The sequence below is a fragment of the Bombina bombina genome, chromosome 3 (assembly GCF_027579735.1).
Source record: "Bombina bombina isolate aBomBom1 chromosome 3, aBomBom1.pri, whole genome shotgun sequence".
Classification (NCBI taxonomy): domain Eukaryota; kingdom Metazoa; phylum Chordata; class Amphibia; order Anura; family Bombinatoridae; genus Bombina; species Bombina bombina.
In genome coordinates this window covers 712,856,743-712,875,480 of record NC_069501.1, presented here as the reverse complement: position 1 = coordinate 712,875,480, position 18,738 = coordinate 712,856,743, and the positions used below count along the sequence as shown (strand labels likewise).

Here is an 18,738-nt window from a genome sequence, read left to right as displayed (position 1 = left end):
ATGGATCACTCCCATTGTTAACAGATCTTGTACGCAGCGTAGAAACGCTTCTTTCTTTATCTGGTTTGTTGACAACCTTGACAGATGAAATCTCCCTCTTGGGGGAGATAATTTGAAGTCTAGAAGGTATCCCTGAGATATGATCTCTAGTGCCCAGGGATCCTGAACATCTCTTGCCCAGGCCTGGGCGAAGAGAGAGAGTCTGCCCCCTACTAGATCCGGTCCCGGATCGGGGGCTCTCGGTTCATGCTGTCTTTGGGGCAGCAGCAGGTTTCCTGGCCTGCTTGCTTTTGTTCCAGGACTGGTTAGGCTTCCAGCCTTGCCTGTAACGAGCAACAGCTCCTTCCTGTTTTGGTGCAGTGGAGGTTGATGCTGCTCCTGTTTTGAAATTCCGAAAGGGACGAAAATTAGACTGTCTAGCCTTAGCTTTGGCCTTGTCTTGAGGTAGGGCGTGGCCCTTACCTCCCGTAATGTCAGCGATAATTTCTTTCAAACCGGGCCCGAATAAGGACTGCCCCTTGAAAGGTATATTAAGTAATTTGGACTTAGAAGTAACATCAGCTGACCAGGATTTTAGCCACAGTGCCCTGCGTGCCTGTATGGCGAATCCTGAGTTCTTAGCCGTAAGTTTGGTTAAATGTACTACGGCCTCCGAAATGAAAGAATTAGCTAGTTTAAGGACTCTAAGCCTGTCCGTAATGTCGTCTAGCGTAGAGGAACTAAGGTTCTCTTCAAGCGACTCAATCCAAAATGCTGCCGCAGCCGTAATCGGCGCGATACATGCAAGGGGTTGTAATATAAAACCTTGTTGAACAAACATTTTCTTAAGGTAACCCTCTAATTTTTTATCCATTGGATCTGAGAAAGCACAGCTATCCTCCACCGGGATAGTGGTACGCTTAGCTAAAGTAGAAACTGCTCCCTCCACCTTGGGGACCGTTTGCCATAAGTCCCGAGTGGTGGCGTCTATTGGAAACATCTTTCTAAATATTGGAGGGGGTGAGAACGGCACACCGGGTCTATCCCACTCCTTAGTAACAATTTCAGTTAGTCTCTTAGGTATAGGAAAAACGTCAGTACTCGCCGGTACCGCAAAGTATTTATCCAACCTACACAGTTTCTCTGGTATTGCAACAGTGTTACAATCGTTGAGAGCTGCTAAGACCTCCCCTAGTAGTACACGGAGGTTCTCCAATTTAAATTTAAAATTTGAAATATCTGAGTCCAATCTGTTTGGATCAGAACCGTCACCCACAGAATGAAGCTCTCCGTCCTCATGCTCTGCGAGCTGTGACGCAGTATCAGACATGGCCCTAGCATTGTCAGCGCACTCTGTTCTCACCCCAGAGTGATCACGCTTGCCTCTTAGTTCAGGTAATTTAGACAAAACTTCAGTCATAACAGTAGCCATATCTTGTAATGTTATCTGTAATGGCCGCCCAGATGTACTAGGCGCCAAAATATCACGCACCTCCCGGGCGGGAGATGCAGGTACTGTCGCGTGAGGCGAGTTAGTCGGCATAACTCTCCCCTCGCTGTTTGGTGAAATTTGTTCACATTGTACAGATTGACTTTTATTTAAAGTAGCATCAATACAGTTAGTACATAAATTTCTATTGGGCTCCACCTTGGCATTGGAACAAATGACACAGATATCTTCCTCTGAGTCAGACATGTTTAACACACTAGCAAAAAACTTACAACTTGGTTATAATCTTTTTTAGCAAAAAACGTACTGTGCCTCAAAGAGGTACTAACGATTAAATGACAGTTGAAATAATGAACTGAAAAACAGTTATTGCATCAAATTTTAAAACAACACAACTTTTAGCAAAGGTTTGTTCCCATTAGTAAAAAACAACACTAATTAAATTTGTACATAAGAAAAACAAAACAACGTTTTTTATACACAGTCACTATAAGAATTCTCACAGCTCTGCTGAGAGAATTTACCTCCCTTCAAAGAAGTTTGAAGACCCCTGAGATCTGTCAGAGATGAACCGGATCATGCAGGACATATAAAAGTAGCTGACTGGAATTTTTTGATGCGTAGCAAAGAGCGCCAAAAACGGCCCCTCCCTCTCCCACACAGCAGTGAAGAGAAACGAAACTGTCACAATTAAAGCAAAAAACTGCCAAGTGGAAAATAATGCCCAAACATTTATTCACACAGTACCTCAGCAATGTAAACGATTCTACATTCCAGCAAAAACGTTTAACATGAGAATAGTTATTAAAAGGATTAGTGACCTTAACACAGTAGTTCCGGTGAAATACCATCCCCAGAATACTGAAGTGTATACATACATGTCATTTTAACGGTATGGCAGGCTTTTCTCATCAATTCCATTCAGAAAATAAAAACTGCCACATACCTCAATGCAGATTCATCTGCCCGCTGTCCCCTGATCTGAAGCCTTTACCTCCCTCAGATGGTCGAGAACAGCAATATGATCTTAACGACTCCGGTTAAAATCATAGTAAAAAATCTCTGTCAGATTCTTCCTCAAACTCTGCCAGAGAAGTAATAACACGCTCCGGTGCTATTTTAAAATAACAAACTTTTGATTGAAGTCATAAAAACTAAGTATAATCACCATAGTCCTCTCACACATCCTATCTAGTCGTTGGGTGCAAGAGAATGACTGGGACTGACGTAGAGGGGAGGAGCTATATGCAGCTCTGCTGGGTGAATCCTCTTGCATTTCCTGTTGGGGAGGAGTTATATCCCAGAAGTAATGATGACCCGTGGACTGATCACACATAACAGAAGAAATAAATAAAGTATATTGCAGAGGGTTTTTTTTTTTTTTATATGTACGATTTATGATTTTACATTACCTTCTAAAAGTGCTTAATGGACCTTTAATATTCAAATAATATTAAGAAACAACTATGCACTACAAAATAAGCGCATATGTTCTGGGTGTGCCTGTCTACATAAATACAATGAACACAATACACATCATTGCACCACACGGCTAGGCAGATTAGACTCATGTTTGGCTATATATCAGTGAACATTTTGGCACAGCCACTGCTTATGTGAAAATGTTGGACACCCCTATTTGACTGTAATGACATCTACCTTCTGCTACTGTTGTCTGATTCACTGCTGCTACAGTAACTCAGCAAGGGTGAGGTCGGTTGCAATTACGTCACCAGTTCTCAATAAGCATTAGTGAAAGCCATGCATGCTCAATTTTCCTACCTGTGTTAGCCCACTATGAAATAAAATATATGCAAAAAGATCTCCTTATCTCACTGCATTTTGACAGTTTTTCACAGCTAGACAGCACAAGTTCATGTGTGTCATATAGATAACATTGTGCTCACTCCCGCAAGTCTTAAAAAATCTGATATAAGTGGGCAGTCTGCAGAGGCTTAGATACAAGGTAATCAGAGATGTAAAAAGTATATTAACCCCTTGAGTGCTAATGACGGCTCTGAGCTGTCACAAAGGTTTCCCACCCTTGTGCTAATGATGGCTCAGAGCCTTCACTAGCACTCTCCCCACCTTGAGGGAGGATCTGGGGGCTCTCACCCACTCCTACCCCGGCGATCGTGCCTGTAGAATGACAGGCATCGCCGGGACTTCACGTTATGTGCAGTGACGTCACTGCGCAACTTTATTTATACTTAATGTTAAGTATAGCAGCAGCGAGCATGCTGCTTAAAAGCCTGTATCTCAGGCATCTAAGCAGCTACAGACTCCCAAGACCAATCGCCTAACCTTTCCAACAGTGTAAGTCTTGGGGATCTGGGAAAAAAAAACAAAAAAAAAAAACAGAATTTATGCTTACCTGATAAATTACTTTCTCCAACGGTGTGTCCGGTCCACGGCGTCATCCATTACTTGTGGGAAATATTCTCCCCCACAGGGAAAGGCAAGGAGAGCACACAGCAAGAGCTGTCCATATAGCTCCCCCTCTAGCTCCGCCCCCCAGTCATTCGACCGACTGTTAGGAGAAAAAGGAGAAACTATAGGGTGCCGTGGTGACTGTAGTGTATAAAGAAAAAAAATTTCAACCTGATTAGGAAAACCAGGGCGGGCCGTGGACCGGACACACCGTTGGAGAAAGTAATTTATCAGGTAAGCATAAATTCTGTTTTCTCCAACATTGGTGTGTCCGGTCCACGGCGTCATCCATTACTTGTGGGAACCAATACCAAAGCTTTAGGACACGGATGAAGGGAGGGAGCAAATCAGGTTACCTAAATGGAAGGCACCACGGCTTGCAAAACCTCTCTCCCAAAAATAGCCCCCGAAGAAGCATAAGTATCAAATTTGTAGAATTTGGCAAAAGTGTGCAGAGAAGACCAAGTCGCTGCCTTACATATCTGATCAACAGAAGCCTCGTTCTTGTAGGCCCATGTGGAAGCCACAGCCCTAGTAGAGTGAGCTGTGATTCGTTCAGGAGGCTGCCGTCCGGCAGTCTCATAAGCCAATCGGATAATGCTTTTCAGCCAGAAAGAAAGAGGTAGCAGTAGCTTTTTGACCTCTCCTCTCACCAGAGTAAACGACAAACAAAGATGAGGTTTGTCTAAAATCTTTTGTTGCTTCTAAATAGAACTTTAAAGCACGGACTACATCTAAATTGTGTAACAAACGTTCCTTCTTTGAAACTGGATTCGGACACAGAGAAGGAACAACTATTTCCTGGTTAATATTCTTGTTGGAAACAACTTTTGGAAGAAAACCAGGCTTAGTACGCAAAACAACCTTATCTGAATCGAACACCAGATAGGGTGGATCACACTGCAAAGCAGATAATTCAGAAACTCTTCTAGCAGAAGAAATAGCAACCAAAAACAGAACTTTCCAAGATAGTAACTTAATATCTATGGAATGTAAAGGTTCAAACGGAACCCCTTGAAGAACTGAAAGAACTAAATTTAGACTCCAAGGAGGAGTCATGGGTCTGTAAACAGGCATGATTCTGACCAAAGCCTGAACAAAAGCTTGTACATCTGGCACAGCTGCCAGTCGTTTGTGTAACAAGAAAGATAAAGCAGAAATCTGTCCCTTTAGAGAACTCGCTGACAACCCTTTATCCAAACATTCTTGGAGAAAGGAGAGAATCTTTGGAATTTTAATCTTACTCCAGGAGAATCCCTTGGATTCACACCAACAGATATATTTTTTCCATATTTTATGGTAAATCTTTCTAGTCACAGGTTTTCTGGCTTGGACCAGAGTATCTATCACCGAATTTGAAAACCCACGCTTGGATAAAAACAAGCGTTCAATTTCCAAGCAGTCAGCTGCAGAGAAACTAGATTTGGATGTTCGAATGGACCTTGTACTAGAAGATCCTGTCTCAAAGGTAGCTTCCATGGTGGAGCCGATGACATATTCACCAGGTCTGCATACCAAGTCCTGCGTGGCCACCCAGGAGCTATCAGAATCACCGAGGCCTTCCTGTTTGATCCTGGCTATGAGCCTGGGAAGGAGAGGAAACGGTGGAAACACATACGCTAGGTTGAACGACCAAGGCGTCACTAATGCATCCACTAGAGTCGCCTTGGGATCCCTGGATCTGGACCCGTAACAAGGAATCTTGAAGTTCTGACGGGACGCCATCAGATCCATGTCTGGAATGCCCCATAATTGGGTTAACTGGGCAAAGACCTCCGGGTGGAGTTCCCACTCCCCCGGATGGAAAGTCTGACGACTCAAATAGTCCGCCTCCCAGTTGTCTACTCCTGGGATGTGAATTGCAGATAGATGGCAGGAGTGATCCTCCGCCCATTTGATGATCTTGGACACCTCGCTCATCGCCAAGGAACTCTTTGTTCCCCCCTGATGATTGATGTACGCAACAGTCGTTATGTTGTCCGACTGAAACCTTATGAACCTGGCTTCCGCTAGTTGAGGCCAAGCCAGGAGCGCATTGAATATTGCTCTTAGTTCCAAAATGTTTATCGGGAGGAGAGACTCTTCTCGAGACCATAGACCCTGAGCTTCCAGAGAGTCCCAGACTTCGCCCCAACCCAAGGGGCTGGCGTCGGTCGTGACAATGACCCACTCCGGTCTGCGGAAACTCATTCCCTGAGACAGGTGATCCTGGGTCAACCACCAGAGAAGTGAGTCCCTGGTTACCTGGTCTACTTGAATTTGGGGAGACAAGTCTGTATAGTCCCCATTCCACTGATTGAGCATGCACAGCTGTAATGGTCTTAGATGAATTCGAGCAAAAGGAACCACGTCCATTGCTGCGACCATTAGTCCTATTACTTCCATGCACTGAGCTATGGAGGGTTGAGGAATAGAATGAAGAACTCGACAAGCATTTAGAAGCTTTAACTTTCTGACTTCTGTCAGGAAGATCTTCATTTCCACAGAATCTATTATTGTTCCCAGAAAAGGAACCCTTGTGGACGGTGACAGTGAACTCTTTTCTATGTTCACCTTCCACCCATGAGATCTGAGAAAAGCCAACACAATGTCCGTGTGGGCCCTTGCTTTGGAAAGAGACGACGCTTGGATTAGGATGTCGTCTAGATAAGGTGCCACAGCGATGCCCCTCGGCCTTAGGACCGCTAGAAGGGACCCTAGCACCTTTGTGAAAATTCTGGGAGTGGTGGCTAAACCGAATGGAAGAGCCACGAACTGGTAATGTTTGTCCAGAAAAGCGAACCTCAGGAACTGATGAGTTTTGTGGATTGGGATATGCATCCTTTAGATCCACGGTAGTCAAATATTGACCCTGCTGGATTGTCGGCAAGATTGTCCGAATGGTTTCCATTTTGAAGGATGGAACTCTGAGGAACTTGTTTAATATCTTTAAATCCAGAATTGGCCTGAAAGTTCCCTCTTTTTTGGGAACCACAAACAGGTTTGAGTAAAAACCTAGACCTTGTTCCCCGGAGGGGACTGGGTTTATCACTCCCATCTTTGATAGGTCTCTTACACAATGTAAGAATGCCTGTTTCTTTATCTGGTCTGAAGATAAGCGAGACAGGTGGAATCTTCCCTTTGGAGGAAGTCCCTTGAAGTCTAGTAGGTATTCCTTGGAGACCATCTCTAGTGCCCAGGGATCCGGAACATCTCTTGCCCAAGCCTGAGCGAAGAGAGATAGTCTGCCCCCTACCAGATCCGGTCCCGGATCGGGGGCTACCCCTTCATGCTGTCTTGGTAGCAGCAGCAGGTTTCTTCGTCTGTTTACCCTTATTCCAGCCTTGCATGGGCTTCCAAGCGGGTTTGGGCTGGGCCGCGTTACCTTCTTGTCTAGCGGCAGTGGAGTTATTAGCCGGTCCGTTCCTGAAATTGCGAAAGGAACGAAAATTTGACTTGTTCTTAGCCTTAAAAGGCCTATCCTGTGGGAGGGCATGGCCCTTACCCCCAGTGATGTCTGAAATAATTTCCTTCAATTCCGGCCCAAAAAGGGTCTTACCCTTGAAAGGAATATTAAGTAACTTAGTCTTGGACGACACATCTGCCAACCAGGATTTTAGCCAAATAGCCCTCCGCGCTACTATAGCAAAACCTGAGTTTTTCGCCGCCAATTTCGTTATTTGAAAAGCGGCATCCAATATAAAGGCATTAGCTAACTTTAATGCGTGAATTCTGTCCATGACTTCTTCATAGGAAGTTTTTCTGGAGCGACCTTTCTAGTTCCTCGAACCAAAAGGACGCAGCTGAAGTGACAGTAATAACACACGTAGCTGGTTGAAGGATGAACCCTTGCTGAACAAAAATCTTTTTAAGCAATCCTTCCAATTTTTTATCCATAGGATCTTTGAAAGCGCAGCTGTCCTCTATAGGAATAGTTGTGAGCTTCGCTAGTGTTGAAACAGCTCCCTCAACCTTCGGGACCGTCTGCCATGCGTCCCTTCTAGGGTCTATTATGGGAAACATTTTCTTAAATATAGGAGGTGGGGCAAAGGGTACACCTGGCTTCTCCCACTCATCCACTATGCTCGCTACCCTCTTGGGTATAGGAAAAGCATTGTCGTGCACTGGGACCTCTAAAAATTTGTCCAATTTGCACAACTTCTCTGGTACTACCATAGAATCACAGTCATCCAGAGTAGCTAATACCTCCTTAAGCAAAGCGCGGAGATGTTCTAGCTTAAACTTAAATGCTACTATATCAGGTTCTGCCTGTTGAGAAATTTTTCCTGAGTCTGAAATTTCACCCTCAGACAGCCCTTCCCTCACAGCCAATTCTGATTGATGTGAGGGTAAAATAGATAAGGCATAGTCAGCGTCTGATTGTTCCTCTTTTTTATCTGTATTTAAAACTGAACAATCACGCTTTCTCTGAAATGCTGGCAGTTTGGATAAAAGATTTGCTATAGAATTATCCACTACTGCTGTCAATTGTTGCACAGAAATAAGCACTGGCGCGCTAGGTGTCGCCTGCGCGGGCAAAGCTGGTGTAGACACAGAAGGAGAGGATGTAGAACTATCCCCACTACCTTCATTAGATAAATCATCTTGGGCAACATTATGAAATGTAACAGAGCTGTCCTTATTTTGTTTGGACGCTATGGCACAATCATCACAAACACTCGAAGGGGGAACCACATTTGTCTCTACACACACAGAACATAGGTTATCTGATGGCCCAGACATGTTAAACAGATTTAGGCAGGCAAACAATGCAATAAAAACGATTTTTTAACAAAAACGTTACTGTCTCTTTAAATAATAAAATGACACTTTATTTCTGAATGTTCAAAAAACTATGAAGGCAATATCCGATTTTTATGAAATTTGGACCCTAGTGTCTTAATGCTTAAAAAGTATTACACAGCAAATATGGAGACTCTAGCTCTTAAAACAAGCAAACCGGAGCAAAGTGTTGGATTTAACCATTTTTATACACCACAATCCCTGCTACAGCATTGCTACAGCATTTTACCTTCCTTAGGGGTCAACCATCCACAAAAATAAGCTTTCTGGAGTCACTTTCTGAGCCACAGGACCCTCTTACATGAGACTGCATGCACTGCCTTGAAAATCAACTGCGCAGCTGAAGCGCCAAAATGAAGCCTCCTCCCTCAGTACACTAGAGTGAAGGGGCCTTCCTGAATAGATTTAGGTGTCTAAAACAAGCCAGATCAATAAAAAACGTCCCCAAGTGTATATGAGCTCATAAAACATTTCATATGCCATGATATTGCAATAAAAACCAATCGATTTGGCCCCTAACAGTGTCTACCAGCATAAAATTCAAAAAAAGGAAGCCTGTTATCTTTTTTGCTGAGGTGAAAGAAAAATGGCTTACCGTTTTCCCTGAGGGGAAAAATGACTGTCATCTAGCATTAGCCTGTATACGAAGAGAGAAGCGCTCTACCAGGAACGAACAACAGCTCAGTGGCTTGTTCTATGGCGATTTACCACCCGGAAGCAGCCTCTTTTAGACCAGTGTGCTTTTCACAGAAGAAAACTTTCCTGAAGTATATCAGTCTGATCCTGCCAGTAAGGTCAGTCCAGCCCCGAAATACCAGGCAATTCTCCTCTGAACAAGGAACATGACAACCCCAGACGATCGTTTCGGCCTCCTATGGGCCTCGACAGTAAGGTGCAGCCACATTCCTCTAAGCACACTGGGCAAGGAGTCCACGTCTGGTTTCCCCCATCACCCATAGGGAGACTTCCCCAGGGTCATAATAATTTGCATACGAAGAGAGAAGCGCTCTACCAGGAACGAACAGCAGCTCAGTGGCTTGTTCTATGGCGATTTACCACCCGGAAGCAGCCTCTTTTAGACCAGTGTGCTTTTCACAGAAGAAAACTTTCCTGAAGTATATCAGTCTGATCCTGCCAGTAAGGTCAGTCCAGCCCCGAAATACCAGGCAATTCTCCTCTGAACAAGGAACATGACAACCCCAGACGATCGTTTCGGCCTCCTATGGGCCTCGTCAGTGAGGTGCAGCCACATTCCTCTAAGCACACTGGGCAAGGAGTCCACGTCTGGTTTCCCCCATCACCCATAGGGAGACTTCCCCAGGGTCATAATAATTTGCATACAAAGAGAGAAGCTGCACCTCACTGACGAGGCCCACAATAGGCCGAAACGTATGTCTGGGGTTTTGCTGTTTCTCTTGTTCAGAGAGGGATTGCCTGGTATTTCGGGGCTGGACTGTACTGTGAAGTCAGGATCAGACTGATATGCTACAGGAAAGTTTTTCTATGTGAAAGGCACGTATTGAGCAAAAAGAGGCTGCTTCTAGGGTGGTAACTAGCCATAGAAAAAGCTATTATGCTATTGTTCGTTCCCAGGTTGAGCGCTTCTCTCTTTTTATTTTTTTATATTAGCCTGTGTTGTTAGGAGACTAGTCATACCTGAAGCAGATGAGTCTGCAAGCTGTTACCCCCAACTGAAGTTCTCTAGTTTCAACAGTCCTGCGTGGTAACAGTAATGGATTTTAGTTACTTGTGCTAAAATCATAGCCCTCTTAAACAGAAATCTTCATCACTTTTCTGTTGTAAATAGCCAGCACTATTTTAAAATAAACTCTTGATAGAAGAAATAAAAAACTACAACTAACACCACAAACTCCTCGCCATCCCCGTGGAGATGCTACTTGTTCAGAGCGGCAAGGAGAATGACTGTGGGGCAGAGCTAGAGGGGGAGCTATATGGACAGCTCTTGCTGTGTGCTCTCCTTGCCTTTCCCTGTGGGGGAGAATATTTCCCACAAGTAATGGATGACGCCGTGGACCGGACACACCAATGTTGGAGAAAAAAAAAGTTAAAACATTTTGTTAAAAGCATAAATTAAAAAATAACAAATAAAAAAAACTTAAAAAAAAAAAACCTTAGCACCCAGGTGGGAAAGTGCTTAGCACTCAAAGGGTTAAAGTGAAGTTTAAAGGGACACTGAACCAACATTTTTTTCTTTTGCGATTGATATAGAGCAAGCAATTTTAAGCAACTTTCTAATTTACTCCTATTATCAATTTTTCTTCATTCTCTTGCTTTCTTTATTTGAAAAAGGCATCTAAGCTAAGGAGCCAGCCAATTTGTGGTTCAGAACCATGGACAGCACTTGTTTATTGGTGCCGTCCAATCAGCAAAGACAACCCAGGTTGTTCACCAAAAATGGGCCGGCATCTAAACTTAAATTCTTGCCTTTAAAATAAAGATGCCAAGAGAATGAATAAAATGTGATCATAGGAGTAAATTAGAAAGTTGCTTAAAATTGCATGCTCTATCTGAATCATGAAAGAAAAAAATTTGGGTACAGTGTCCCCTTAATGAAAAATACTCTTAAAAACAGGTGCACCTTTATTCATTAACCTTCACAATGAAGCTTTTTTAAAAAATGCATTTCTTTATGGAAAGCAGATCGGCGAGCCTCCGCCCTCATCTCATGCTGTAGTTGGCACAGCATTGACGAATCCGGCTTCCACTAATCGTTGAGTGGTCCCATGAGCTGGACGCCAAAGGGGGAATGCAGTGATTGGAGGAAGCCCGATTCGTCATCAATCTAACTACAGCAAGAGCTGCGAGCTGAGAAGCATCGGTCTGCTTTCCATAAAGAAAGGTATTTTAAAAAAGAAGCTGCATTGTAAAGTTTAATGAATGAAAGTGCCCCTGTTTTTAAGAGTATTTTTAAAAACAGATCACTTATTCCATTAAACTTTATATTCACTTTAATATAACAGTGTTGGTTATGCAAAACTGGGGAATGGGTAATAAAAGTGATTATCTATCTTTGTAAACAACAATAATTCTGGTGTAGACCAAAGTCCAAAAATCAGTTTAGCACCCCTTACAAAAAGTTTAAATATATCTTTGGAAGTGCAACCAATGAGACCAAATAGTTACACAAAACAGAGGAGCACAAAATAAAACATTTTTAAAAGGGGGGGGGGGAGTGCCTGCACAAATCACTGATGCTTTTATTTTAAAATTAGGATCTTAGTCACACAATATAGCCAAATTCTGCTTATCCAGTCACCTACTTACAAGGTGTCCCAATGTTGACTGATGCTAGCACTACAATACTTTGCCTTTATGGGCTGAATCATTCCTGCTTCTCTCTTTACAATAGAATCAAATTCCATGGCTTTATATACAACTCCAATGCACTGTCATGAGTACACCCGGGTTTGGGTGGGGTGCTTTAACCAATAGGAGGTGGTCAGTTTTGTTTTGTTTTTAAAAAGGAAGTTGCAAAGCACACCTAACAAAAAAGGGTTTTTAAATTAATTTTTATAGACATGCAACAAAAATGGAATATGACAATAAAGAACATACAGGAACTTGTGTTCCATGCAACTAATTATCCAGTTGATCATTTCACTTTGAAGTATATCCGCGATACCTGGTTAAATCACTATAATATACTGGACTTAAAGGGACACTGCAGTGGGGGGGGGGGGGGGGGGGAGACAATTTTGTAGTGTTAAACACAAAGTTACACAGAAAGTGAAACAATTACATGCTCTAAAGAATTAGAGCATATTTTTCCCAGTACAAATATATTTTTAAAGCAATTGACTAAAGACATTTTACAGTGCAGGCCATAGGCATTTTGTACAATGGCACACAATTGTCTATGCACGCAGTTGTACTCCATTTTTGGTTTAAACTGAAACTATTGCAACCTGTCACCTTTAATTTGACTTATAACCTTCAAAACAATTAAAGAGACAGTCAAGTCCAAAAAAAACTCATGATTGAAAACAGAATTTATGTTTACCTGATAAATTACTTTCTCCAACGGTGTGTCCGGTCCACGGCGTCATCCTTACTTGTGGGATATTCTCTTCCCCAACAGGAAATGGCAAAGAGCCCAGCAAAGCTGGTCACATGATCCCTCCTAGGCTCCGCCTACCCCAGTCATTCGACCGACGTTAAGGAGGAATATTAGCATAGGAGAAACCATATGGTACCGTGGTGACTGTAGTTAAAGAAAATAAATTATCAGACCTGATTAAAAAAACCAGGGCGGGCCGTGGACCGGACACACCGTTGGAGAAAGTAATTTATCAGGTAAACATAAATTCTGTTTTCTCCAACATAGGTGTGTCCGGTCCACGGCGTCATCCTTACTTGTGGGAACCAATACCAAAGCTTTAGGACACGGATGAAGGGAGGGAGCAAATCAGGTCACCTAAATGGAAGGCACCACGGCTTGCAAAACCTTTCTCCCAAAAATAGCCTCAGAAGAAGCAAAAGTATCAAACTTGTAAAATTTGGTAAAAGTGTGCAGTGAAGACCAAGTCGCTGCCCTACATATCTGATCAACAGAAGCCTCGTTCTTGAAGGCCCATGTGGAAGCCACAGCCCTAGTGGAATGAGCTGTGATTCTTCCGGGAGGCTGCCGTCCGGCAGTCTCGTAAGCCAATCTGATGATGCTTTTAATCCAAAAAGAGAGAGAGGTAGAAGTTGCTTTTTGACCTCTCCTTTTACCGGAATAAACAACAAACAAGGAAGATGTTTGTCTAAAATCCTTTGTAGCATCTAAATAGAATTTTAGAGCGCGAACAACATCCAAATTGTGCAACAAACGTTCCTTCTTTGAAACTGGTTTCGGACACAGAGAAGGTACGATAATCTCCTGGTTAATGTTTTTGTTAGAAACAACTTTTGGAAGAAAACCAGGTTTAGTACGTAAAACCACCTTATCTGCATGGAACACCAGATAAGGAGGAGAACACTGCAGAGCAGATAATTCTGAAACTCTTCTAGCAGAAGAAATTGCAACTAAAAACAAAACTTTCCAAGATAATAACTTAATATCAACGGAATGTAAGGGTTCAAACGGAACCCCCTGAAGAACTGAAAGAACTAAATTGAGACTCCAAGGAGGAGTCAAAGGTTTGTAAACAGGCTTAATTCTTTTTCCAATCCTTCTTGAAGGAAGGATAGAATCTTAGGAATCTTAACCTTATCCCAAGGGAATCCTTTAGATTCACACCAACAGATATATTTTTTCCAAATTTTGTGGTAAATCTTTCTAGTTACAGGCTTTCTGGCCTGAACCAGAGTATCGATAACAGAATCTGAGAACCCTCGCTTCGATAGGATCAAGCGTTCAATCTCCAAGCAGTCAGCTGGAGTGAAACCAGGTTCGGATGTTCGAACGGACCCTGAACAAGAAGGTCTCGTCTCAAAGGTAGCTTCCAAGGTGGAGCCGATGACATATTCACCAGATCTGCATACCAAGTCCTGCGTGGCCACGCAGGAGCTATCAAGATCACCGACGCCCTCTCCTGATTGATCCTGGCTACCAGCCTGGGGATGAGAGGAAACGGCGGGAACACATAAGCTAGTTTGAAGGTCCAAGGTGCTACTAGTGCATCCACTAGAGCCGCCTTGGGATCCCTGGATCTGGACCCGTAGCAAGGAACTTTGAAGTTCTGACAAGAGGCCATCAGATCCATGTCTGGAATGCCCCACAGCTGAGTGACTTGGGCAAAGATTTCCGGATGGAGTTCCCACTCCCCCGGATGCAATGTCTGACGACTCAGAAAATCCGCTTCCCAATTTTCCACTCCTGGGATGTGAATAGCAGACAGGTGGCAGGAGTGAGACTCCGCCCATAGAATGATTTTGGTCACTTCTTCCATCGCCAGGGAACTCCTTGTTCCCCCCTGATGGTTGATGTACGCAACAGTTGTCATGTTGTCTGATTGAAACCGTATGAACTTGGCCCTCGCTAGCTGAGGCCAAGCCTTGAGAGCATTGAATATCGCTCTCAGTTCCAGAATATTTATCGGTAGAAGAGATTCTTCCCGAGACCAAAGACCCTGAGCTTTCAGGGATCCCCAGACCGCGCCCCCAGCCCATCAGACTGGCGTCGGTCGTGACAATGACCCACTCTGGTCTGCGGAATGTCATCCCTCGTGACAGGTTGTCCAGGGACAGCCACCAACGGAGTGAGTCTCTGGTCTTCTGATTTACTTGTATCTTCGGAGACAAGTCTGTATAGTCCCCATTCCACTGACTGAGCATGCACAGTTGTAATGGTCTTAGATGAATGCGAGCAAAAGGAACTATGTCCATTGCCGCTACCATCAACCCGATCACTTCCATGCACTGAGCTATGGAAGGAAGAGGAACGGAATGAAGTATCCGACAAGAGTCTAGAAGCTTTGTTTTTCTGGCCTCTGTCAGAAATATCCTCATTTCTAAGGAGTCTATTATTGTTCCCAAGAAGGGAACCCTTGTTGACGGAGATAGAGAACTCTTTTCCACGTTCACTTTCCATCCGTGAGATCTGAGAAAGGCCAGGACTATGTCCGTGTGAGCCTTTGCTTGAGTAAGGGACGACGCTTGAATCAGAATGTCGTCCAAGTAAGGTACTACAGCAATGCCCCTTGATCTTAGCACAGCTAGAAGGGACCCTAGTACCTTTGTGAAAATCCTTGGAGCAGTGGCTAATCCGAAAGGAAGCGCCACGAACTGGTAATGCTTGTCCAGGAATGCGAACCTTAGGAACCGATGATGTTCCTTGTGGATAGGAATATGTAGATACGCATCCTTTAAATCCACCGTGGTCATGAATTGACCTTCCTGGATGAAGGAAGAATAGTTTGAATGGTTTCCATCTTGAACGATGGAACCTTGAGAAACTTGTTTAAGATCTTGAGATCTAAGATTGGTCTGAACGTTCCCTCTTTTTTGGGAACTATGAACAGATTGGAGTAGAACCCCATCCCTTGTTCTCTTAATGGAACAGGATGAATCACTCCCATTTTTAACAGGTCTTCTACACAATGTAAGAATGCCTGTCTTTTTATGTGGTCTGAAGACAACTGAGACCTGTGGAACCTCCCCCTTGGGGGAAGCCCCTTGAATTCCAGAAGATAACCTTGGGAGACTACTTCTAGTGCCCAAGGATCCATAACATCTCTTGCCCAAGCCTGAGCGAAGAGAGAGAGTCTGCCCCCCACCAGATCCGGTCCCGGATCGGGGGCCAACATTTCATGCTGTCTTGGTAGCAGTGGCAGGTTTCTTGGCCTGTTTTCCCTTGTTCCAGCCTTGCATTGGTCTCCAAGCTGGCTTGGCAAGTATTACCCTCTTGCTTAGAGGACGTAGCACTTTGGGCTGGTCCGTTTCTACGAAAGGGACGAAAATTAGGTTTATTTTTTGTCTTGAAAGGCCGATCCTGAGGAAGGGCGTGGCCCTTACCCCCAGTGATATCAGAGATAATCTCTTTCAAGTCAGGGCCAAACAGCGTTTTCCCCTTGAAAGGAATGTTAAGTAGCTTGTTCTTGGAAGACGCATCAGCCGACCAAGATTTCAACCAAAGCGCTCTGCGCGCCACAATAGCAAACCCAGAATTCTTAGCCGCTAATTTAGCCAATTGCAAAGTGGCGTCTAGGGTAAAAGAATTAGCCAATTTGAGAGCATTGATTCTGTCCATAATCTCCTCATAAGGAGGAGAATCACTATCGACCGCCTTTATCAGCTCATCGAACCAGAAACATGCGGCTGTAGCGACAGGGACAACGCATGAAATTGGTTGTAGAAGGTAACCCTGCTGAACAAACATCTTTTTAAGCAAACCTTCTAATTTTTTATCCATAGGATCTTTGAAAGCACAACTATCCTCTATGGGTATAGTGGTGCGTTTGTTTAAAGTGGAAACCGCTCCCTCGACCTTGGGGACTGTCTGCCATAAGTCCTTTCTGGGGTCGACCATAGGAAACAATTTTTTAAATATGGGGGGAGGGACGAAAGGAATACCGGGCCTTTCCCATTCTTTATTAACAATGTCCGCCACCCGCTTGGGTATAGGAAAAGCTTCTGGGAGCCCCGGCACCTCTAGGAACTTGTCCATTTTACATAGTTTCTCTGGGATGACCAACTTGTCACAATCATCCAGAGTGGATAATACCTCCTTAAGCAGAATGCGGAGATGTTCCAACTTAAATTTAAATGTAATCACATCAGGTTCAGCTTGTTGAGAAATGTTCCCTGAATCAGTAATTTCTCCCTCAGACAAAACCTCCCTGGCCCCATCAGACTGGGTTAGGGGCCCTTCAGAAACATTATTATTAGCGTCGTCATGCTCTTCAGTATCTAAAACAGAGCAGTCGCGCTTACGCTGATAAGTGTTCATTTTGGCTAAAATGTTTTTGACAGAATTGTCCATTACAGCCGTTAATTGTTGCATAGTAAGGAGTATTGGCGCGCTAGATGTACTAGGGGCCTCCTGAGTGGGCAAGACTCGTGTAGACGAAGGAGGGAATGATGCAGTACCATGCTTACTCCCCTCACTTGAGGAATCATCTTGGGCATCATTGTCATTGTCACATAAATCACATTTATTTAAATGAATAGGAATTCTGGCTTCCCCACATTCAGAACACAGTCTATCTGGTAGTTCAGACATGTTAAACAGGCATAAACTTGATAACAAAGTACAAAAAACGTTTTAAAATAAAACCGTTACTGTCACTTTAAATTTTAAACTGAACACACTTTATTACTGCAATTGCGAAAAAACATGAAGGAATTGTTCAAAATTCACCAAATTTTCACCACAGTGTCTTAAAGCCTTAAAAGTATTGCACACCAAATTTGGAAGCTTTAACCCTTAAAATAACGGAACCGGAGCCGTTTTTAACTTTAACCCCTTTACAGTCCCTGGTATCTGCTTTGCTGAGACCCAACCAAGCCCAAAGGGGAATACGATACCAAATGACGCCTTCAGAAAGTCTTTTCTAAGTATCAGAGCTCCTCTCACATGCGACTGCATGCCATGCCTCTCAAAAACAAGTGCGCAACACCGGCGCGAAAATGAGACTCTGCCTATGCTTTGGGAAAGCCCCTAAAGAATAAGGTGTCTAAAACAGTGCCTGCCGATGATATTATATCAAAAAACCCAAATAAAATGATTCCTCAAGGCTAAATATGTGTTAATAATGAATCGATTTAGCCCAGAAAAAGTCTACAGTCTTAATAAGCCCATGTGAAGCCCTTATTTACAATCGTAATAAACATGGCTTACCGGATCCCATAGGGAAAATGACAGCTTCCAGCATTACATCGTCTTGTTAGAATGTGTCATACCTCAAGCAGCAAGAGACTGCACACTGTTCCCCCAACTGAAGTTAATTGCTCTCAACAGTCCTGTGTGGAACAGCCATGGATTTTAGTGACGGTTGCTAAAATCATTTTCCTCATACAAACAGAAATCTTCATCTCTTTTCTGTTTCTGAGTAAATAGTACATACCAGCACTATTTCAAAATAACAAACTCTTGATTGAATAATAAAAACTACAGTTAAACACTAAAAAACTCTAAGCCATCTCCGTGGAGATGTTGCCTGTACAACGGCAAAGAGAATGACTGGGGTAGGCGGAGCCTAGGAGGGATCATGTGACCAGCTTTGCTGGGCTCTTTGCCATTTCCTGTTGGGGAAGAGAATATCCCACAAGTAAGGATGACGCCGTGGACCGGACACACCTATGTTGGAGAAATAGGGAATGTAATTTTAAACAACTTTCCAATTTACTTTTATCACCAATTTTGCTTTGTTCTCTTGGCAATCTTAGTTGAAAGCTAAACCTAAAAGGGTCATATGCTAATTTCTTAGACTTTGGAGACTGCCTCTAATCAATGCATTTTGACCATTAGAGGGCGTTCATGTGTTTCATATGATAACATTGAGCTCATGCACGTGAAGTTACCCTGGAGTGAGCACTGATTGTCTAAAATGCAAGTCTGTCAAAAGAACTGAAATAAGGGGGCAGTTTGCAGAGGCATAGATACAAGGTAATTACAGAGGTAAAAAGTATTTCTATAACAGCGTTGGTTATGC

General features: G+C 43.5%; 1 protein-coding gene across 4 annotated transcripts in view; it reads right to left on the bottom strand.

The window, feature by feature from the left end:
- Positions 1-18,738, bottom strand: part of AKAP1 (A-kinase anchoring protein 1) — a 236,336-nt gene that overhangs the window by 107,988 nt on the left and 109,610 nt on the right. The gene's annotated exons all lie outside the window — the stretch shown is intronic.